This window comes from Equus przewalskii, chromosome 7 (genome assembly GCF_037783145.1).
Source record: "Equus przewalskii isolate Varuska chromosome 7, EquPr2, whole genome shotgun sequence".
Lineage (NCBI taxonomy): Eukaryota > Metazoa > Chordata > Mammalia > Perissodactyla > Equidae > Equus > Equus przewalskii.
Genome location: NC_091837.1, coordinates 7,514,834 through 7,539,278, shown reverse-complemented (window position 1 = coordinate 7,539,278; position 24,445 = coordinate 7,514,834). Strand labels below are relative to the sequence as shown.

The 24,445-nt window shown below is 48.2% G+C and overlaps 2 long non-coding RNA genes across 3 annotated transcripts; one reads left to right on the top strand and one right to left on the bottom strand.

Annotated features, from left to right (window-relative positions):
- Positions 1-14,911: 14,911 nt before the first annotated feature.
- On the bottom strand, positions 14,912-19,676 carry LOC139084689 (uncharacterized). The gene is made up of 5 exons (XR_011542276.1): positions 19,594-19,676; positions 18,269-18,510; positions 17,501-17,685; positions 16,117-16,279; positions 14,912-15,410 (listed from the first exon to the last, which is right to left on the bottom strand). It is a non-coding gene; the product is annotated as an uncharacterized lncRNA (long non-coding RNA).
- Positions 19,529-22,746, top strand: LOC139084692 (uncharacterized). Of its 2 annotated transcripts, none has more exons than XR_011542280.1 (3): positions 19,529-19,884; positions 20,543-20,717; positions 22,574-22,746. It is a non-coding gene; the product is annotated as an uncharacterized lncRNA (long non-coding RNA). The 2 variants fall into 2 exon arrangements; XR_011542281.1 differs by having other exon boundaries at positions 19,584-19,884; positions 20,543-20,745; positions 22,574-22,711.
- The last annotated feature ends 1,699 nt before the right edge of the window (positions 22,747-24,445 follow it).

Genomic DNA, 24,445 nt, shown 5'->3' with positions numbered 1-24,445 from the left:
TATGCATTGAGTAAACCAGGCTCATTAAGGAGGAAAAGTGAAGCACAGAGAAGGGGAGACACCTGCCTGGGGTCACACAGCAAATCACTCCGCTTACAAGCCTTACGACCCTAAGCCCCTGTCAGACCTCGCTGCCTCCCCCACAGCAAACTCCTGGTTCTGAATCTCAGCACGCTGTGGGTCTCATGCAGAGGGTTGTTCATGACGTTGCACTACCACATTTTTAAGTCCAGATGGTTCCAGTTGCAAGGGTCTACAGGCTGTAAACTGTCATCCTCACAAGTGAAGGCTCTCTCGCGGTAATGATGTAATCTATCTGCAGAAAAAGCCCCCCAGTCAGGCTGTCCCCAGAGCAGTCACCCCCAGAAGGCCCAGGCGGGGTAGGGAGTGTTCCTGAAGATTCTGTGCAGAGTACCTTTCCTTCGCCTGTGTTCTCCAGCACGTGAGGGCCTGATGTGTCTGAGATCAGGAACCAGAGCTCTGTAGCCATTTCATCTCGTATGTCTCCTCCCCAAGCAGAACTGCAGGCACGCCCCCGGCCCCCTCTGAGCCCTTGCGCAGCCATTTCTGCCCCTGGGAATGCCCTTCCCTACTTCTGGCTTCAAGACCAGCTTAGGGCTGTGGGGGCAAATCTTGCCTCTGAGGTTTTCTAACTCTGACTCAGGACGAGCCACTTCACCTGACAGATAATTTATTTCCTCGTCTCTAAAATGGTGTCAGTAACAGATCCGGCCTCATGGGACTGTTATAAAAAATAAGCAAAATAGCCCTCACGGGCTGAGGTCGAGGATGTTTTGGCCGTAACAAAAACCAACTCAGATCAGCTGACGCTAAATCAAGGGGGGCGAGGATTGACTCAAAATGGGTATAAATGTAATCTTAGATTTAAGAGTGCAAAAAGTCACATCACATTTACATTTCCAAGTGATTGCCCAAGACACCCCCGCAACAGGAAGACCAACCTTTTCCTGTAAAGGCCCACCCGCACCCTCACCCACGCTGACCCTGCTGGAGTGGTTCATGGATCCCTGGCGTAGGGTGTTGACGTAGTGGCTTCCGCAGCAGAGTGAAGGCTGGAGTCCCGACAGGGCACCGCCGCTGGTGTGCTTTGCTGACACACGGACTGCTGTGAAGATGCTGCTGACATGGCAGCAGTGCTGCGGGTCCAGACTCCTCCATGGACCACTGCCTGATGTCAGAGAGCACTGCCCACCCCCAGGTGCCAAGCTGAGCCCCCAAATCCCAGGGCTCAGCTCAGCCTTTTCAGTTACATTCCACTTCCCAAGAATCCGGAGTAAGTTCCATGAGGACAGGAACCGTGTCTGTCTTATTTAGCACTGTGTGGCCAGCATGCAAAACAAGGGCCTGGCACACAGCAGCCATTATATGTTGAATGGATGGATAAACAGATGGACGGATGAATAGATAGATGGCTGTGTGGATGAATGAATGGACAGACAGATGGATGAATATACGGATTAATGAATGGATGGATGGGTAGAGGATGGTGAGGATGGTGGGAAGGAAAGAAAAAAGTAAGAAAAGATGATGCAAGGAAGGAAAGACAGACAAATCATGGTGTGAAATAGGACCCCCAAAGGTTAGGAAATTTTATGAGTGAACACCCTTGGTAATTTAGCATTTTAAAACAGCTAGATATATTATCTTTTTTAAATAGAAAAAGTAAGTCAACATCTTAAAAATCATAGTCTAGGAACTTGTTGATTCAACACGTATTTGCCATCTTCACATTGCATTATGTAATGATCATAATCATACATGTAATTATAAAGGACACAATCTCTAGGTACATGGATGTGATTTTTATTGATGCCTCTGGAAAAGAACTGGATCAAAAGTCACGGGAAAGGGAGTGAGAACAAACATTGATTGAGTATCCACTAAGTGTCAAGTAGTTTTATTAAAGCATTACCCTGTCAGGTCTTCTCAACTCTGCGTTTATAAATACTGTACATCTTTGTCAGGGCACACATTTAGCGACATACTAATTCTTTCATCGTTAAACAATTCTAGTTTTTATTTCTTAAAAATTGCCGAACTATAAAGCTTGATATTTGGTGTGGTACTCCTTCGGTTCTATACTCTAAGCATTTTGCGAAAATCAGAAATTGCCTCATTTTTTTTTATTATGGTAAGAACATTTAACATGTGGTGGACCCTCTTAAACAAGTTTTAAGTCCATACTACAGTACTGTGAACTATAGGCACAATGTTGTAAGCAGCCTTCTAGAACTTACTCGTCTTGTATAACCGAAACTTTATGCCTGTTCAACAGCAACTCCCACTTCCCCTCCCCCAGCTCCTGGCAATCACCATGCTACTACTCTCTGTTTCCATAAGTTTGACATTTTTTCCCCCTTTTTTTCAGTTTCATTTGGGGTATGATTGACAAATAAAATTGTTAGCTATTTACAACGTGATGATTGGATACATTGTGAAAGGATTCCCCTCAAGTTAATTAACACATCCATCACCTCACCTGTTTACCTTTTTTTTTGGTGAGAACACTTAAGTACTACTCTCTAGTAAATTTCAATTACACAATGCAGTGTTATCAAATATAACGATTTTAACCATTTTAGATACCTCATATAAGTGGAATTATGCAATATTTGTCCTTCGGTAGCTGGCTTATTTCACTTAGCAATTTCATCTAGCAATCCCACTTGTGGGTACATATCCAAAAGAATCGAAAGGAGAAAAAAGAAAGAATCAGAGATCTCTGCACCCCCGTGTCGGCTGCAGCATCATTCACAACAGCTAAGACATGGAAACGACTTCCTGTCCATCCACAAGTGAATGGATAAAGAAAATGTGGGATATACATGCCATGGAGTATTATTCAGCCTGAAAAGAGAAAGATATCTTGCCATATGCGACAACACGAAGACATTGATTTTAAAAGTGACACTGGACTTCTGGTTGGGCCAAGATGGAGTGAGCCCCACACAACCTCTCTCTCTCAGATGACAGATGAAACACTGCTCAGAGGACAGAAAGTATGTCCTTGAGAACTCTAAGAAGTGAACACTACCAGGCAGAGGGGGACTGGAGCCCCCTGTAATGGGGTGAGGAGGGGCCTGTTCACCAGGGCAGGGGTCGCCCAGCAGCCTCCGACAGTGAAAACTCTGGGACCAACCCCTTATTTCCAAACCGACTAGTGGGAGAGGGGGCCTTGTGTGTCAGGAGGGAGGGGTCACCCCTCTTTGTCTGGTCTTGTCTCTCCCCAGCTTCAGAGTCTCCCCTGCAGCTTCAGTGACGGCAGAGGCACCGAAAGCCCCGAGAACGTCCCCGTGTCTCTGGACAAGGCAGCAGGTGCAGAGACTCCCGGGGTCTGAAGGGTGTGGATAAATCGCCTGTCCTTTCTTCTGTCTTTTCTCTGTCTGTTTCACCCAAAAGGTCAACTGAGTCATGTGGGTCTGCATGACATCACGGAGTGAAAACACTCTGAGGAACATGTCAGAGGAGGAGCCGTGAAGCCTGAGAGTGTGGGAGGACCCCGAGGAGGAGGGAGCTGGAGAAGGGACTATTTACGTCTGCGGAGGAACAACAGGAGTCCTGGGATCACCTGAGCCGCATGCACAGAACAGACCAAAGAGGCAGAGCCGAGGCCTGGAGGACTGAGCTGCCACACGCACCCACTCACTGCCCAGACCCACCCCGAGGGGGACGTCACCGTGTGGACACAAACAGCACAGTGATGCCATGACAACTGCCCTGAGACGGGAACAGCTGCCGACAGAAGGCAAGCACAACATGCAGCTCGACCTTCCCTGTATCGATGGCTTCACTGAACAGAAAAAGAACAACGAGCCGTCTCCAGAGGATTTTAATAGGAACCAGAGTCTCACAACATAAGGAACAAACTGTCCAGGATACCACCCAAATCACACAACAAAACAGACAACTAGGAAAATCTGTCCAATTCTCAAGGGAAAAGACAATTAACAGATCCAGTCCAGAAATAACCCGCATGCGGGAACGATCGGACAGAGCCTTCATTATAACGATGCTCTAGAGGGAAAAGAAAAAACTCTTGAAACCAACGGAAAGAAACACGTTCTCAGCAGAGAAACAAAAACTGCGGAAAAGAAGCAAAATGGAAATTTTAGAACTTAACATATCCAAAATGAAAAATGCACTGAGTGAGCTCAATAACAGTATGGAGAAAACAGAGGAAGGAGTCAGAAAACTTACATATCAATAGAAATGGCAAATCTGAAGAATAAAGATAAAAAAGACTGAACAAAATTAAGAGACCCTCAGAGATGTGTGAAATAATGTCACAAGTTCTAACTTGCGAGCCACAGCAGAGTCTGAAGGTGAAAGAGGTTGGGGCTGAAGAAAACATTGGAGGAAAAGAATGGTTGCAAACTTCACAAATTTATGAAACACAGATCTAAGCTCAGAAAGCTACATCCTGACATGGAATCAATCTCATAAAAAGCAAAGAAAAGAAAAATCTTGAAAGCAGTCAGGGAAAAGGATATGTCATATATAAGAGAATATCAATTTGATGCGCTTGATTATTCCTCAGAAAACACAAAGGCCAGAAGAGAATGGAATCGCATCTTTAAAGTTCAGAAAGAAAAGATCACCCCAGGACATGACAGGAAGCAAACATATCCTTCAGGAGCAAAAGCCAAAAACCCAAACCAAGAGAAAGGCTGATGGAGATGAGAGAAAACTAGGAGAATTCATCACTTGACAACTGGCTATAAAATACTATAGGAAAGAAACTTCTGCAGGCTGAGATAAAACAACACAAGAGAGAAGCTGGGAATTTCAGGAACAAAGGAAGAGCTACAGAAATGGTCATCTCTGGATAAATGTGGGGGCCTATTTTTCTCTTCTTAAATTATTTAATATATGTATGATTTTTGAATGAAAAAAGGACAGCACAGGCTCAGAGGGTGGTGTTCAAGTCATATAAAGGTGACCCATACAACAACCATAACAGAGTAGAAGGTAAAGAATCCATATGGCTGTAAGGCTTATGACTGGTAGAATGTGAAGTCGTCTTAGACTGTTAAACAATTCATACACACAGCGTTATTCCCAGGACAACTAAAAATCCTTACAAACTCACTCAAGAAATATTGGAAAACCTCCATAGTCCTATATTAGGAAATTTGAATAAGGCAGCAAAAACATTCACACATAGGTTTTGTGAGAACCTAAGTTGTCATTTCTCTAGGTTAACTGCCTAGGAGTCAGTTTGTTGGGTCATACGTTAAGGAGGTCCTGCCCCATGTCCTTGCGTGTCCTCTGCGCACATGCCCTTCCCTCCATGCTTCCCTCACACATTTCAAAGCTGTATCCTAGCAACAGGCCAAATGGTGTGCACTTCACCTTTGGCTTCGTAGGCAGCTGAAGGAGAAAGCTCTGAGTCCAGCTCTCTTGTGAGGGACAGACCTCACCCAGGTGTTCTAAGGCCAGGTACTGGGGGCCAGAACCTACCAAGAGGGCTCGGCCACATCCAGCCTGCTCACCGCACCCACCAACTTCCCTTGGCCAGCTGGGGTCACCCAGCTGTCCATGCCCCTGGGTCAACTCACAGGCCATCTTACAAATATCCAGTGACTTTGCATCCTTGCCCTGGCATAGCAACTCCCAGACCATATGCCATGATCCGGCCCACCCTGTGCTCCTTTCTGGGGTCCTTACCTCCACCTGCAGGCCTGGCCACCAGAAGAAGGCCATGCTGTTTACTCACGCCACCTAGATGTCCTGCAGCTCAGCATCTGCAGTGAGCACAGCCACTCTCTGTGTGGTCCAGGAGCAGGAGACACCCCCATGCGGCCCACAAAACCCAGGCATGCCCAAGACTCCTGCAAAGACAAGGTCATGTCAAGGGCCCTGGGAGAGAGCAGGAAAGAGATGGCCAAGCAGGAGGAAGAACTCAGAGTCACAGAGAGGCAGGACTATCATGGAAGGGACCTGACGACACTAGGGGTACACCTTCCTCACTTAGACCCCTGGGGGTCCAGGAGGACTCTGTTCCTTCGTGCCCAGGCCTGGGCCTCTGCAGAGAAATCTCCATGCCACGAGCTCAGAAGACAGATCCTATTAGAAATCCCAGACATCTTGTATGAGCTCCTGCCACAAAGGAAATCCCATTAGGAGCTCACACAGCTCCACCCTAGGGTCCCCGCCAGGGCAGAGGAGGAGGGGTCCAGCCGCATCCCACACCAGGCTGCCCCAGAGGTCCTCAAGGAAAGTGAGCGAGAGGGCCCTCAGTCTCCCTCTGCGGCTTCGGTGCTTTCCCGGGGGAAGATCCAGCGTGGAAAGGACGCAGAGACAACAACAGGGCGGAAACAAACCCGGAGGAACAAGGCACCCACATCTGACAGTTCCAGGCCCCGAAAACCCAAGATTCCTCTGCTGCCACACAGGCGAGGGGACTCTCTGAGGCTGCCACCACTACCTGAGTTGGGTTTTCAGGTCACTGCGGAAGACCTAGACTCAGAGAAAGCAGCAGCAATACGGTACACCAACAGAGCACTGCGGGGTGAGAGTGAGGCCCTCCGGGACGGTGGCCCCACACAGCCGTCCTGTTCTGTCCCGCTGCCTGCTGCTGAGACTGCTCCTCCCCCAGCTGGCCCGCCAGCCCCCAGCATGACTCCACAGCCGGAGAGACGCAGGGAGACCCAGGACTCCCCGGGCCCAGCGGGCATCCTGGAATCTGCTGCAGTGGCCACTTCTGCCATCTATGTGGCTCCAGCACCTCCAGAGTGGAGTTGCCCCCACCCACCTGTATACACTCTCCTGTGTCCACCCCACAGAGGCCCCTCCCATCACTGATCCTAGTGCCCCTCCCTCTACTGGCCTGCTAATCACTTCTGCTCTCAGTTCCAGCCCCTCAACCAGCACATGTGCAGGCCTGGCTCCCCAGCCAGCTTCTGACACTGAGGTTATTCCCATGGATGCCACTCTACCTTCTCAGCTCTGCTCTTGGAGCCTCTCCCTGGCTCCACTGGGAGCTTCACCCCATCTGTCCAGGTGCTTGAGATGCTCCCCAGTGAGAGCATGGCCTCAGTCACAGTCACCACCAGCCTGCCTGCACTGAGATTCTGCAGCCCTACCCCAACTCTGAAACTTCCTGTGAACCCTGGAGCCACTGCCCAGCCCGTGTTTGGGGCCCCTGATGGGCTGCAGCATGAAGCCACTACCTTCCACAGCTCTCTCCAGTACGAAACACTGGGAGCTCCAGCCCTAGCCTGGGCCCCAACCTCTGCTCCAGGCCAGGGCAGCACCACACAGGCAGCTCTTGGGGGGTTAGGACCCACACCTTCCAGCTTGGGCACCCACAGCAGCACCTGGCCACCCTTTGCTGCCACCCAGCTGTATTCCCCTCTGGCACAGCCACAGCCTCTAGCTTTGCAGCTGCCACCTACATGCCCAGCACTGTGACCAATGCTGGGCCCCACATCTGGTAGCACTGCTTAACATTTGGGGGCACAAGCCTAGCCCCCTGCAGGTTTGGGGTTTCGGCAGCATCTATGGACTTTGGGAGCAGAGAGGCTGCCTCAGGTCTGAGCTGTTCCTTTGGAGCACTCAGCATTACAGCACAGACAAGCGGGGCCCCAAGTACCACACACCACTATGGGGGAAGCTTGGGCCTGAACACCTGGGGCACCCCTCACCATAGCGCCCCCATGCTGACCACAGGATCCAGCACTAAGAAAGCCTGGTTTGGAGGCCTAATTGCCCCTTCCTTAAGTCACATCCCTGGGGACCCTCCCAGGCAGAGCCACCTTACCTCCAGCCAAGGGCCCAGCCCCTGTGCCATCAAGGCTGCCTTTACGAGCATGTCCGTCTCCACCTCCATTCCTAGCAGCCCTGCCTCTGTGGTGGGCACAGCGAGGAGCAGCCTTGCCATCAGCGCCCCTATATCACCTGTCCAGGGCTTGGTTGCACAGAAAACCATTGGGCCTTCAACCAAGTTATATTCCTCCAGGTTCGAATCTATGCCCTTGGGGTCTAAAAGGTGAAAACTAGCCCGAGTGAACTGCTTCCTCAAGACGCAGCCAGTGTCTACTTCCTCCCAGCCTGGACCTCATTTGTGCCTCGTTTAGATCTGAAATGCAAGTCTAGACCTGAGCTCTGTGATCCCGGAGCAAAGTGGGCACCAGAGACACAGCGTTCCACCCCCACCCCCTGCCCTGCAGTTTTCCCCAAAGGTGGGTGGTCAGAGGCTGTTGTCCATCCCAGGGGGTCAGAGCCCTCAGGACAGTAGACAGAGGTGCCTGGCAGGTTTCCCTCCAGTCTTGGAGCAGGAAGGACACCCCCTGCTGCCTACAGTGGACCATTCCACTCTCCCCATTTTCCTCCCGGAACCCTTGTGTCTTCCCCATAACTTACAATAAAGCCTGTCTTTGTTCCTTTGCGTAATTCCCATGTGCCTGTGCTCTGGAGATCAAGTGGAAAAGCACTGACTGTGTGAGAGGTGACAGGAGAGGACAGACCTAACTGTTTACAGGTTCCCGTGGCCCAGCTAACGGGGTGTGGAGAGGACACAACTTGATGGCTACAAGGACTGACCCTTGAATATTAAAGGTGTCTATTGAGTTGAAACATTGCAGCTCAGGATAAAATGGGCCCAGGAGAGGGGTCGACAGGGAGGCTCATCCTCGTCAGTTGGTTGGAATGGCTGCTTCCCCCCGAGCTCTCTGACTCGGAGTGGCTGAATCATCCTTAGTGGACACCAGGAATCAACATGTTTAGTCTTTTCTAATGTAGCAAGTTCTTTTGGGACTTTTTTTCTTTTAAAGTCCTAGACAAATCACCTACATACATGGCTAACCTACACTGTATGGACCTGACATCAAAGCTTCTGGGCCGGGGCAAACAAGGAAAGCCTTAATTCTAGGGTGGGACATGTCCCTGAGCAATTTGTGACATCTTGCTTTTAAAAAGCAGGAGGACTCCCTGAAGACATCTCTTCCCTTCTCCAAAAACAGGGATGAAAGGGAAGTATTTGTAGAGGAAACAAGCTACAATTAGTTCATTTTAGTTACAAAGATTAAAAGACTTCTAGTTTGTGGTCCAATATCTATGGGGCTTAGAGATCATCACTCCTGTCATCACAACAAGAGAAAAGCTGAACAAACTGAAAGCAATTCTTCTTAAATCCATTGAATCCAAGAGAACTGAGGTCACAGGGCAAATTATCACCATCAAAATTGTAGAGACAGGTGATTACAGAGAATCACAGCTGAACAGAGCAGAGGCTTCTGCTCGGGCCAGGACCTGGGCAGCAAAACTTAAACTGTAGCTGGTGAACTTCTAGAGACTCAGTGCGGACAAGCCCAAAAGTTAAAAACTCCAGGGGCCCCAGTCTTATGGGGCCTCCACACCTTCATGAGTTTTACCTCCAGTAGCCCCACCACATTCTCAGGGTGAAGATTAAAGAACACTCCTTCACGCTTCCAGCAGAGAGAGAAGAAAACTAACCATTTGGAAACACACCCAGAGCAGCGTGTTCTCCTGGAGAGAGCCTTCCCTCAAGGAAACTGTTTTACCTTGGCTTCTACCAGAGCATCACTGGCCTGGGGAAAGGAAATACCCTAATCTAGTCCCTCCAACTTTCCATGGGGAGGAAGGGAAATACCCAACTCCTGCTCCCTCGAGCAGTCTCTCACCTAATGAGAAAAAAATCTGAGAAGCACTTGTACAGGTCAAATCCCAGGGATTCAGGCTCCCTAAAAGCCTGAGATCCAATCATGGAACAACAAAACACTTCTCCTTTCCCCACACCCTCCCATGGCATCAACAGGGCTCCTGGATCAAAACAGGATTTCAACTAAAAGAACTTCCAGTCTCAGACCCAGTTGAAGAAGAAGTATCAAGGGAAACCCAGAGAGAACAGGGCAGAGAAAATACACAACACAAACCCTGCAAAAATCAAAGGACCCCAGAGGACACAAGAGCTTCTGACACCTGTGGTGAATAGCAAACAGCAAACATGGCTTAACTCCTAGAACATGAAAAACTCACATTAGGGCCGCCCCAGTGACACAGTGGTTAAGTTCGCATGTTCCGCTTCAGCAGCCCGGGGTTTGCCAGTTTGGATCCCAGGTGCGGACCTACACACTGCTTCTCAAGCCATGCTGTGGCAGCTGTCCCACACATAAAGTAGAGGACGATGGGCACGGGTGTTAGCTCAGGGCCAGTCTTCCTCAGCACAAGAGGAGGATTGGTGGCAGATGTTAGCTCAGGGTTAATCTTCCTCAAAAAATAAAAAATAAAAACTCACAAGAAAGGCCTATTTACCTCAGTTGTTTATACTCAGTACATCACATCCATCTTTCAACTAAACATACAAGCCATACTAAAAGGCAAACCCCCCACAGTTTGAAGAGACAGAGCAAGCATCAGAACTGGGCTGCGATATGACAGAGATTTTGGAATTATTAGACTGGGAATTTAAAATAAGTATAATTAATATGCTAAGGGTTCCAATGGAAAAAGTGGACAACATGCAAGAACTGACGGCCAGCGTAAGCAGAGAGATGAAAAGTCTAAGAAAGAATCAAAAGAAAATGGTAGAAGTAAAAAATATTGTAACAGAAATGGAGAATGCTTTTGATGAACTTGTGAACAGACTGGACAAGACTGAGCAGAGAATCAAGCAAGACTGAGCTTGAAGATATGTCAAGGGAAACTTCTCAAACTAAAAAACAAGAGAAAAAAGACTGAAGAAAATAGAAAACAATATCTAAGAACTTTGGGACAATTACAAAAGGTGTAACATCTGGGTAAAGAGAATGTAAGAGTAAGGGAGGAAGGAAGGAGCAGAAGAAATACTTGAAATAATAATGAATGAAAACTTGTATTTAACATACATCAAACCACAGATCTGGGAATCTCAGAGAACACCAAGCAGGATAAATACCAAGTGATCAACACCTTTGTATATCATATTCAAACTTCAGAAACTCAAACACAAAGATAAAACCTTGAAAAAAGACAAAGGGGAAAAAATCATACCCATAGAGAACAAGTACAAGAATTATATGGTATTTTTCCTTAGAAACCATGCAAGCAAGAAGAGAGTAGAGTGAGATATTTAAAGTGTTCAAAGAAAAAAACCCCACTGACCTAGAATTCTGTACCCATTAAATTCCTCCTTAAAAGTGAAGGGAAAATAAAAACTTTCCAAGATAAACAAAAACTGAATTTGTTTCCAGTAGTCCTGCCTTGCAAGAAAGAAGCTCTTCAGAGAAGGAAAATGCTGTAAGTCAGAAACTTAGGTCTAATAAAGAAAGGAAGAATGTAGAGAAGAAATAAATGAGGTAAAATAAAATATTAGGCTTTTATTTTTCTTATTCTTAATTGATCTAACCAATTCATTTTGTTCAAAATAATATTTGCAAAGATACATTTGGTGATAATAGTTGATGGATAAGTGAGATGTACGAGAGCCATTATATAAGGGAGGGAGGGAGGAATTAGGAAGACAGTGTTATAAGGAAAGTGTGCTAACCATGAAGAAACACAGCGTTATTCCCAAGTGAACTGAGGTTAGTTGTAAATTTATATTGTAAACTCTAGGGAAACCATCTAAAAACTTTAAACAAGAAATATAACTGATACGCTAAAAGAGGAGCTCAGATGCAATGTTCACCAAATAGACCACATTCTGGGTAAAAAAAAAAAACAAAAAAAAAACCCAGACTCAACAAATTTAAAACAATAGAAATCATAAAAAGTATGTTGTAGGACAAAAAAGGACTTTAACGTAAAAAACAAAAATAGAAAGATAGCTGGAAAATCTCCAAATATTTGGAGATTAAACAACACATGGATCTGTGGAAATTAATAAAAGAAACCTTAACTAATTTGGAGTTGGGAAGGCCGGTAGGGGGAGCTGCCCTGCCCTATCACACAGTCTCAATTACCCCAAACAGGAAGGGGCATACCCTGGAAGCTTTGAGACAAGAAAACTACTTTACTGCTGAAGGAAGATTTCTCTCCCCACCCAGCAACAGCCCAGCCAATCAGAAATGCCGCAGCTCAGCCAATGAGAAACCACTGCTGCCTTGAACTGTTACTTTCCCCCATTAGAACTTCCTTTAGAACAGCCGCCACCGATTCCCTCTTTTTCTCTATAAAAGCAGCTCCCCTACCGCCTTGTTTTCTGGATTTGCCTATGATTCGCCAAAGCATGGACTTCCCGAATTGCAATTCTTTTGGTTATTCCCCAATAAACTAATTCTGAGGGTAAAATAACTGGTGAATTTGCCTTTTAAGTCGACAGATCAAAAAAAGAAGTTTCAAGAGACGTGCCAAATATTTTCCACTAAATGAAATTGAATATACAACTTATCAAAACGTGTGGAATGCAGTGAAAGCAGTACCTGGAGGGAAGTTTATAGCATTGAATGCACAGATTATAAAAAAGAAAGATCTGAAACAATAACCTAAGCTAAAGAAAGAAGAGCAATGTAAGCCTAAAGCAAACAGAAGGAAATAATAAAAATTACAGCAGAAATTAATGACGTTAAAAATGGGAAATCGATAGAGAAATCAATAAACCCAAAACTAATTCTTTGAAAAGACCAAAAAAAAAAAAAAAAAAAAAAAAAATGGATAAACCTCTAGCCAGGATAACTGGAAAAAAAAAAAAGAGAGAGAGAGAGAAACACAAATTACTAACACCAGAAATGAGAGAGAGGCTATGATTACTGATCCCCTGAACATTCAAAGAATAATAAAGAAATATTTGAACACAGGAATATCTTCCCTGATGAATTTTTTTGGATTTATAGCAAATCTTGAAATGAACTAACTCAATTCTTTCTCTACACCTTTAACATTTGGCCAAAATGTTAAAATGTTGGCCAAAATATAACCAAAATGTTAATGAGGATATGATTTAGTGTCTAAATCATTTCCAAATAGTAAGATTCTATTATGCATAAATTAGACATCACTAAAATGCAAACTTTGGGGATTCAAAGGACACCATTAAGAATGTGAAAAGATAATCTACAATATAGAGAAAAATTTGCAACTCATATATCAGAAAGAAACATATCTAGAATACAGAAATAACTATAAAAATTTAGCTATAAAAGGACAAATAACCCACTTAAAAAATGGGCAAATAAGCTGTATAGACATTTCTCCAAAGAAGATATACAAATAGCCATTAAACACAGGAAAAAATGTCAACATCATTAGCCACCAGAGAAATACAAATCAAAACCACAATGAGATATCATTTCCCACCCATAGGATGGCTATAGTAAAAAAGACAGATGGTAAGTGTTGGTAAGGATGTGGTAAGCTGGAACCCTCACACACTGCTGGCAGGAATGTAAAATGGTGCAGTAACTTTAGAAAAATGTCTTGCAGATATTCAAATAGTGAAACAGTTACCACATGACCCAAAAATTCCACTCCCAGGTGTACACCCAAACGAAACGAAAGCACGTGTCCACACAAAAACTTGTACATGAATGTTCATAGCAGCAATATTCATAAGAGCCAAGAAGTGGAAACAACCCAAATACCCATCAACTGAAGAATGGAGAAATACATTGTGCCACAGCCATCAATGGAATATTATTCAGCAATCAAAAAGAAATGAAGTGCTGACACATGCTGCAACATGGATGGGCCTTTGAAAACACTATGCTCAGTGAAAGAAGCCAGACATAAAAGGACACACATTGTATGATTCCATTTACAGGGAATGTTCAAAATAGGCTAGCCCATAGAAGCAGAAAGTGAATTTGTGTTTGCCTCCACCTTAGGGGTTAGGGGAAATAGGACTGTCTCGTAATAAGGAAGATGTTTCTTTTGGAGGGATGACGGAAAGCTCCTAAAATTGACTATGGTGATGTTGCACAATTCTGTAAATATAATAATAATAAAAAATACTGAATTGCACACCTTAAGGTGTGACTTGTATTGTACGTGAACCATATCTCACTAAAGCTGTTATGATGATTAAAAAACTGAATTGTTGGGGCTGGCCCCGTGGCCGAGTGGTTAAGTTCGCGCACTCCGCTGCAGGCGGCCCAGTGTTTCGTTGGTTCGAATCCTGGGCGCGGACATGGCACTGCTCATCAGACCACGTTGAGGCAGCGTCCCACATGCCACAACTAGAAGGACCCACAACGAAGAATACACAACTATGTACCGGGGGGCTTTGGGGAGAAAAAGGAAAAAATAAAAATCTTTAAAAAAAACCTGCATTGTTCATCCTTAAAGTAGAAAGTAATCTCCAGAAGGGAGGACAGAATCTTGTTCACTCGCTCGAAAGGATTTGAATTAGGGCAATGAAAATGCAGAGGGATTCTGTTAGTTAACCCTCTAGGTACTAGAACATCCTGAAATATTCATGGGAATTTCCACACTTTAATTAAAAAAAGAAAAAAGGTGGGGCCAGCCCTGTGGCTGAGTGGTTAAGTTCATCTGCTCCACTTCCATGGCCTGGGGTTCGCTGGTTTGGATCCTGGGCGTGGACCAACACACCGCTCATCAAGCCATGCTGTGGCGGCGTCCCACATAGAAGACCAAGAAGAACTAGAACTATGATATACAACTATGTACTGGGGCTTTGGGGAGACAAAAAGAGGAAGACTGGCAACAGATGTCAGCTCAGGGCCAATCTTCCTCACCAAAAAGCATACCTTTAAAAAAAAAAAGGCACCTAAAGTTTGAAAAAAACATATTCACAAGTGTCAGGAAAGAATGACCATCATTCAGGGGGAGGGGAACGCAAGGAAGTCATCAAATGGAAAACAAGTATAAGAGTTTAGATCACATGGATCTGCACCCTGAATATGAAAGTGGACCCACATTTAGTATTGCTCCACCCCCAAAGATGACATTGAAAGCCAAACAGCCCCATTTAACAATATCTCTTTCAAAAGCATCGGTTTGTGAAAAACTATTAATAAATATTTTGTAGTCATGAAGAAATGAATCTTCCAGATTCCCAGTTTTAAAACTAAACGTTTCTGAAGATTCCACTTCATAGGCGTTGGAGGGACTCACCTCCTCGTGGTTGGAGTGGATTCCAGAAGTAACAGATGCTGTCAGGATAAAACTGGAAAGAATCCAACAGTGGTTTGTTTTTCACACGTTGGGGTCTCTCATTTAAGCCACGTGATCTGGTTTTGCCCTTACCATTTCACTGGAACACACCTGACTGCTCGATCCAGCAGAAACCTCCCACTCTTTCAGTTGACCTCTGACTTGTGACCCTTCACCAATTCTTTCTTCACACCTACTTGCTTCAGTGACGCCTCATTCCCCTGGATTTTCTACCTCCTATCCGACCTCTGGTTCTCGGCCTCCTGTGTAGGCGCCTCTGCCCTGCCCGTCCTCACACTTTGACCACCAGTGTTTTGAAAAGGCTGTATGTTGACTCTCTACAAAAGACATAAATGTGGATCAGCACAACCAGCAGGCAAAGTAACGAAGGATCATGAAAAATTCAATACAGCGTGAGGTGATATTTCAGGGCTTGCGTCTATTAAAATTCATCAGGCTTTAAGGTACCTTTCATGAGTGATCAAAAAAAAATACAAAGGCATTTCGGATTTGTCAAAAAGGTGTGTACCTCTTCTTGATGTAAACCTTTGTCGCCCTCTTCAGTTCACATGACCATCACCAACCACAATACACTCCCCTGGGTTCACAGTGCTCACCAGGGCCAAGGTGGCCGAGGTGCTGGTGCCACAGAAATCCTGGCTACTTAAGCAGGGGACATCTCCAACTTCTGCCTCCCCTACTTCTGTCCTGGGCAGGTCAGGAGGACCCCAGCCCAGCCCAGCCTAGGGGCTCTCAGGTGGCTGTCATGACCTAGTCAAGGTTTTAAGGACTTTGGGAGCCTAGGATCACCAAGTACAAATGCATAAAGAAGGGACCCTCTATGAACATTATGACCCTATAGAGGAACATCCTTGACACTAAAAAGGAAGGATGTTGTTTCCACAATAAAGGACAGACCATCCCACAGAACAGCATTTGCCAAGCTGCCCCTGACATGTGTGTGTACACAACATAGAAATCACATTCACCTCCACCTTTCTGAGGGGTTTCCTCCTCTCTAAATGGAGATGATGAGAAACTTACCTCCCAGGGGTGTGGTGAGAATTCAACACGGAGAAACTGTTGAATCCAGCCCCAGCACAGAGTGAGAGGGAAGAAGTGTCAGCTGCTGGATTCTCACACACATGCCTCCTCCTGGCCTTGATCTGCTCACTGCCCTCCATCAGGGAAGACTGCACGGGCCAGCCTGGAACAGAGCCTGGCTGTGGGAACCAGGTCTTGGAGAGCCCCAGTGGGCACACTGGGTCACAAGGCAGGGGTATGGCCCTGCATCTGCCACCAGGGGCCCCACGGCTTCATTTGTCCAAGGCAGCTGGGGTCCATTCTGCCCACCCACCTGAGCACTGACCTGCTTCATACCAAGCACAGCGCTGGGCGGCCATGGTCGGGAGCAAGACAGCTCCTGCCACCCAGGAACGTCAGACCCAGGGAAGGGAGAAACCATGATGGCCTCGGATAACCAGTGATCACTGATCTAGAGCTTCTCATAGAGGTTTAAATAGAAATATAAAGAAGCAGGGCATTTGAAACATAGTCAACAGAAACTGGAAAAAAAAAAAAAGAAATCATCTAGCTAAATGAGCATGGGGGAAGCATCTGCTTGTGGAAATTTTGGCAGGACGCTCATGAGCTGTGAAGGCTGCCGGCTGACTGTGTAGCAGAGGCAGCAGAACAGAGCCACTGTGTGAGGGAACCAAGCGCAGTGGCGGGAAAACTCCACCCAGAGCGGGGCTGTCACTACCAGTCCCTCAAATTACCTGTTGTAGAATCTGACCGTCACCCAACATCTCCCCTGAAGGGTCATTTTATTCACGGAGACCCATGTGAGCAGCACGTGCTTTGAGCTCTGGAACAGCAAGATGTCAACTGGCCCACACCTATCAGGACCCGGCCTTGGTCCTGATGTCAACTAGGATGCCCACCTTGATCTGCCTAAAGCCCATAGTGACGGTAGCAGTGGAGGTGAAACCTTTAATGATGGGGCAGGAGATGAAGTCCAGCAGGAACCCTGGGCAGCCAAGAGGGAATACTGAGTTGGTCACAGCTCTGTCTGGTTCCAGAGGACATGGGTGGATGTGGGCTGGGAGAAGTCGTGTGGGTGGGACTGGGGCTAAGGACTGGTGGTGACACGCCCTCTTTGGGCTGGTTTGGAGAGCAGGAAACGCATGCTAGGTTCTGAGGCTCTGGGCATTTCTCCAAGTGTCCTGGCATCTAAGCAGGATAGGGGAGGGCTGAGGGCATGCCCCTCACAACATACATACACACACACACACACACACAGCACTTGGTATGCAAAGAAGGAAATGCTAACAGCAGGAGCATCCCCAGGAGGCAGGGGCCTCGGAACCCCACAAAGAGCAGAAGTGCAGCCCACCTCCCCCACAGCAGGAAGGTCCGAGAGACTCACCCAAGCACAGGAACCCCATGGCTAACTGCACGCAGCCCCACAGGAAGGCAGCAGCTCAGCACAATGGGGCTCATGGGAAGCGTAGGAGACCAGGAGGGACATGATGGCCGTGGGACCCAGTCACATGCCAGGAGGCGACCAGGAAGAAATACATGAAGCACCCGTGAAGGCAGAGTAGAGGTAGACTGTCGGGGAGAGAGAGTGATGAGCACCCAGGAGGCAGGCAGCACGCCCTTGGTGTCCCTGATGTAGACGTCTGAGCACAGGGGTCTGTGTGTCCACTGTGTACTGTGACCACACCAGCGCACACAGGCAGGGTAACTGCTCACCCTCTGTTATCCACGGGTGTGACCTGCTATGATCAGGGGACCTCTTTTCTACCCACACCCACAGGGGCCTGAGGTGCTACCTGTGGGAGAACAAAGACCTGTGTGCTTCTGTGTGGGTCTGCGAGCCTGAGGAAGTGTTCTTAGGGCTACAGTGAGTCACCCTGGTGGCCCCATCACACAATCCAGAACTAGCCTAGTGCATGAGTGTGACAAGTATGACAAGAGTAGTTACAGGGGTCTGTGTCCGCCCAAAGGCAGTCACATGCTCTCGATTGTAAACCAAGGCTTCCTGGTTCCCTTGGGGCTGGATCCCTGGGTGCCCCACTGTCTGGAGGGGATACTGTGAATTTCTGCTCTGCTTCTGGGTAGTCGCTGAGGCCCAGAGAGGGGTCAGGGCCTGGGGAGGGGATGCAGCCAGCAGCAGGGGCAGACATCTCACCTGGGGTGGGAGTCAGGCCACCTCAGCACAGGCCAGTGCCTGGGGGATGACCTGGACACTAACAGAGCCTGAGGATGAAGTCCATCTTCAGCCACTGAAGGGAGGAGTCGGGCAGCCAGGCCAGGATGGGCAGCCTCCTCTGCACAGCCACAGGGGGCAGCATTGGGTTTGTGAGGCCATGAAGACACCTGAGGGCCTGGCCTGACCCACCACCTCCACAGAAGAAGTCACGCAGGGTGGGCCTGGGGGCAACACAGACCAGCAGTCAGGGTCCGGGCTTCAGAGAACCCAGCAATGGGGGGGTGGGGGGGGTGAGGGGGAGGTGCAGGGACATCAGGAGATGCACAATACGTTTCCCCTCCAGGAGGTCTTAGCAAGATGGGTTAAATCACTACCCCACCCCCCAGAGTTAGCCAACAACCTGTGCAGAGCGGGCCTCAACTAGAGGTGGAGTTAACGCCCTACCCTACACTGCTCTCCCTGAATCGCACCTGCCCAAACCCTAGGGGCCTTCTCTCCCTCCATCAGTGCTTGCCAGGAAAAATATGATAAAGGATTTCTCAAGAACAAGTCTAAACAGAGAAGTCTAAACTCATTAGACTCGAGGTTTCTCCTCCCTGGAGAATCTGTTTGCTTTTTTTTTCCTCCTCAGCAAATTTAAGGGGAAGCAGTGCAGAAAGCAGGGTCCAGGGGGCACCCTCATCTGGATGGCCGGGTGTGTGTGTCGGGGGACTGGAGGCCCTGAGGGTCCCGGGGCTTTCTAAGCGCACACCGCGGGGGTGCTCCACCCTCTGAAGGGGAAGCAGCGCTGGAGGGCGGTGTCTCTCATCCTGAGGCCGCGCCTTACCCCAGCTCCCACCTGTGGCATTCACATCCCGAGAGGAGCCCCAGGGGTTCTAGCTGGTTCTGGGAGAATTTCATAAGCACCTCAGTTAATTCAGGGTGCGCAGCATCTTCTAGGATCCTGGCACCCCCTGCGCTGCAGTCGGCCCCAGGTCACCCCTCAGGCCCAGCCCTGGAGAGACTACTCCTGGCAGAACCCAGCCCCACCCCGAAGCCGCTTGCCCCGAATCCTCCTAGGGTCTAAGGGTGGGGACACCACGCCGGCTAACGGTCTGCGGCGGGCCGGCTCCAGCAAGGCCTGGGTCCGAGGTACCGGGTGGGGACGAGCTGCGTGGAGAATGGGGGTCCTCGCGGGAGCGCCCGACCTTCACACCCCGCGGCGCCCCCGGCATCGGCCTCCCCGCCGCCACCCTTCGCGTCCTCAGCAGCCCTCCCGCCCCGGGCCCCAACCCCCCGCCGCCCGCCAACCGCCGCTGACTCACCTGGAGCAACAGCCCCCGGCGTCTTAAGACAGCCGTGGCCGGGCGCACCGAACCTCAGGAGGCGGGGCGAGGGCGGGGCCTGCGCAAACCTGGCCGCGGGGCGGGGCCAGGGCCGAGAGCAGCCTCCGGGCGTCACCTGTGGCCGGCCTGCTAGGCGCGGCGGGCCCTCGGGATCGTGCTGCTGATCCTCGGTGAATGCCACCAGCCCACCCGCCGCCACCCTTGGCACCACCCCTCCACCGCCGCCGTTTCTCGCCCCCAGAAGCGGCCCCAGGTCCCTCTTCACCAGCGGTCAGTGCTAACCCCAGCGTGCCCTGCAGCCCCCACTGCTATTCCCTCCTGGTCTCCCCTCTCTGCTACCCCCAGACTCTTCGTGGTCGGCTTCTTGGAGAGGGAGGCAGGGGCAGCCTCGCCCACCGCGGAATCTACAAGGGTCGGCCTCAGCATTCAGCACCCTACTTGTGCCCTCGGCTCTGAACCTGCACCCCTACTGGTGCCCAGGGCAGCCAGGGCTAACCTTGCAGACCCCCAGCTTGGCAGGTTGGACTTTCCAGAACTCAGGGATCCACAGATCCCAGAGCGGATGCTGGACGAGGGGCTAGTGCCCTAGTCCCAAGAGACCAGCCAGGATCAGGCTCAGGAAAGATCTGAATGACAGCTGGTATTATTTTGGTAGTGGTAGTGGCTATTTCACTGGTAACAGCCCCCCAACCCCACCCCCGCCCCCGCAGCGCCAGAGAGTCATTCTCTATCTTTAAAAGGAATAAGTCATATGTCGAGAGGTGTACATTTTCAGCCCTGGGGGACCACTGGGGAGGAATACAGCAGAGACATAAAGTCACACCGCTGCTACTCAACAGGCAACCCCTACCACATTTTCAAAATGGAAACACTTGCTCAGTCCTTTGCACAACATGTGAAGTAGAACTTTCTTCTCCACACTCTACAGTTGCTGCATTGCTCCAGCAGTGTCAGGGCATCTATGGTATTTGCTCCAATTACCATGGAAACCCAATTTCCAATCCAGAAAATCCAAGACTGTAAAGTCCAGGAATTAAGAGTGCCGGAGTCCCGCCCCGGCTGAGTCCAGGTTCCTGAGAGATGGATGGCGTCGGCGCAATGAGGTGAAAATAAAGAGGACGTGAGACTTAGGTTGGTGTTAGCAAGTCCCACTTTACTGTGCACAAGTGTCGTTTATATATTTTTCAGGATTAGTACAGAAATAGTTCTACAAATATTCTCAGAGAGATAAGGAAGTAAAAAACGAGCACAAGAATATTTATTAGCATTCTATTCTATATAGCATAAGGTTAATGGTAGTCTTCTCCGCAATTAACTAGTGTTTGTTGTCTCTAAGCTAAAAGAGACAGGTACCTAGGCATCGGTTGTAATTCATGGTAAAGTTAAATCAAAGAGAGAAGGTCCAGGCCTCCGGACAGGACAGCAGTCCGTCTGGTTGCATCCTGGTGGAGCCATCCCTGCCTCCCTCAATCATTTACGCCATTAGTGTAGATGGTTAATGGGAACAAAAGGCGACTCCAGGGTGTCTTATCCCCAGGGCTATCTGCATTCTCAGCGGGCAGTTAAACATCTTTACATTTTCGTGCCTTTTAGGGGGTGAAAGCATTCCTTTGTCTTTTAGATTATAGAGCTAACAGTCCCTTAAGCACACTGCCCGGAGAAAATATCATTTTGTTAGTAAAGGGCTGAAAAGCTAAGCTAAACTATATATCTTCAAGAATAAAAAACAAAAATAAGTATAGACATAACCTTGCTAGAAAGCATGCATATAATTCAGAAAGTATCAGGAGTGTCGGCCGGCCATTCTTCACCGAGGGGCATCCCTGCACCCCTCGGCCTTTCTACTCATCAATTATTTATTATTTATTGCTTTTAGGAGAAAACCTCTATAACATTTTAACAGAAAGCAGAAGGTCAAGAATAATATATAGACACTTCTTGATCATCCAATTCACCAGCAAACTTAGAAGGATGATGCATATATATATATTTAGACAAAGAACTGGAGGGAGAAGGAAACATTAACCAGATGGAGGCCATAAACCTAATTCGACATCTTATCTGGGCAGGATTCCTTTCTGCTTGTCTCAAAAGGGACTGTGTGCTCCACCATTAATTAACTGAAAAATATCTTGAAAGTTACCTGCAGGTGGTCACATTCTCTTACTATATCTAATTTTCCCGGGAGGTAGTGCCTCCCAAGCAGCCACCCAAAGGAGTGAAAACTGGAGGTTGAGAAAGGAAAAGGAATGAAGGGCAATTAGAAGCGGCACAGGTTTCAGAACTATGTGAGGGGCTGGTCGGGTATTCTTCACCAAGGGGCGACCCTGCACCCCTCGGCGTTAATCGGCTGGACCCTGTCAAACAGCCGATCAAATGATGCAGCCACGGCTCCCGGCATAAGAGATTCTGATTCATTGAATGTTCCAATCACTTGAGTCCTAATCAGAAAACCTTTTACATTTTCACTCCTCTGGCTGGTTCTCTCTCAGTAAGTGTGGGGTTCACTCTTGTTCAGAATCCTGGCTCTATCACTGAGGAGCTATGTAGCCTTGGGCAGGTTAGTTAATGTCTTAGTTACCTGTTGCCACATCACAAATTATCTCAAACTCAGCAGCTTAAAATAGCACACAATTAACATCTCGCAGTTCCTGTGAGTCAGTATCCAGGCACAGCTTAGCTGGGTCCTCCTCAGGGTCCCACAACACTGCAATCAAGGTCGGTGGGCTGCTTTCTGGGGCTCAGGGTCCCGTTCCAAGCTCACAGGATTGTTGGCAGAATTCAGTTCCTTGTGGTTGCTGGACTGAGGCTCCCATTTGCTTGCTCTCAGTTCCCAGAGGACACTTGTAGTTCTTTGCTAGGTGACCCTCTCCCCACATGATAATTTACTTAACATTAACTTGTTTAGTACTCACTATGACCCTCTGAAGTAGATGCAATTATTATTCCTATTTAGCAGATGAGGAAACTGAGGCTGGATGAAGAGCTGTGATTGGTACAAGGACAACTGTCCAGCAAGTGGCAGAGCCCAAATCAAAGTCAAGTTCATCTGGCTTCAAAGACTATGTGCCTAACCATTACAAGATGCTGCCTCCTGTTTGCTTTGTCTTATTAGAACTTAGTTGAGTGTTATTGTGTCTTTTTATTTTAGAGTATATCTCTTGCACATTGGATAGAGAGGTTCTTGGAAAAGGAGCTATGTCTTAGTCACATGTGTCCCAGGTCCATAACACAAGCCCTGGCATGTAAAGTAATTAATAAATGTTTGCTAAATGGATGGATAGGGTGGGTGAGTGGTGGATGTCTGGATAGATGGATGGATGGATGCATGGATGGGATGGATAGTGAATGGATGCGATGGGGGCTGGGTGTGGGTGGTTAGTGGATGGATGGATAGATGAATGAATGAGGTGGGTTGGTTGGTTTGAAAGAGGGATGTGGTGGGTTAAGGAATGGATGGATGGAGAGTGGGGTGGGTATAAAGTGGGATATGGAGTGGGTGGTGGGTGGAGGGATGAGTGGGTGGCTGGGTTGGTGGTGGGTGGGGATGGGTGTGAGATAGGTGAGTGGAAACAGACAATAACTTCTCTCCCATCTGAATAGCTTCCTAGACATTCTCTACTTTTCCTCTGCAGTCATCTTATATTGTACATATTGTTTATCTACAAGATTCAGGCTGGCCTACACTCATCATTGAATTGATACCCATAAATTTATATTCAGATTTAAGAATTCACAAGTCCCTGGATATTACAGGAATTGGCAGATCCTATTTCTCCAGAATGGAGTGAGCTGAATGGCTGCTTAATAAGTGGATGGCACCAGACTACGCAGCTCAGCACCCTGGAAGGCTGAGGGATGCCTCAGCTCCTGCCTGCCTGGAAATGAGAAGAATTTTGCTTTTCCAAGAGCCAGTGTATTCCTACTGACAGACCTGTGCATGGCCCTCCCAATACCAGGGATGGGTCACTGAGTGCTGTGGCATCCAATAGAGCATTCTGTGCCCCTAGCCCCATTCTAGAGTGCCAGTCTACCCTGACCTCATTTAGGAAGTGCGGAGCAAGAATAGTTTCATGAGTATTAACAAAGTACTGTGCTCAGGGCATTAATGTCTATCCCATTTAATCCTCAAAGTGGCCCTAGGACCTGGTGCTGATATTATCTCCCCTGGTTCAGGAGTCAGGCGGGGTCATCTGCCCAAGGTCACTAAGCTGCTAAAAGGGCAAGCTGGGCTTTCCCACCACTTGCATCGGACTTCACAACTCTTGCTCTGCACTTTTGTGCTAAACTGCTCCTGTCCAAGGAAAAGGAGACGTGGTGTCTTGACTAACAAGACACTTGGAGAGGACAGGATGGAGCTGGGGCTCTGCGAACAAAACCTTGCAACCTGCGATTTTGATAAAGACCTTGGGAGGCAACAGATTCAAGCAAACTTCCCCCGCATCTCCCTCTCAACCATGACAATCCCAGGAACACCTCCTGTGTGGCTGATGGACTAGGGAGGGCAAAACTTCTGATGTAACCATAGGATTGTTCGAGGAGGCCCTGCTGGCTCCCTCCACTGAGCTGCAGATCCCAAAGAATGCTCCCAATCACCGGCCAGAACAAAAGAAACCAGGGAGACTGAGGAAAGAGTTAGGGGAGACCCCCAAAGGACTGTATGTTGATGGGGCTCCTTGTGCAAAGCCCTCAGCACAGCGCTGTGTGAATCTGAGAGCCCCACGTCCCTCTTTCCTTCTTCATTGTGCTGGGTCATTCCATTGGCCCTCCCACATCCGTTCTCCGCCCTTCTCCACCATGTGTTTGTTGTTCCGTGGGTGCTGGGCTTCAG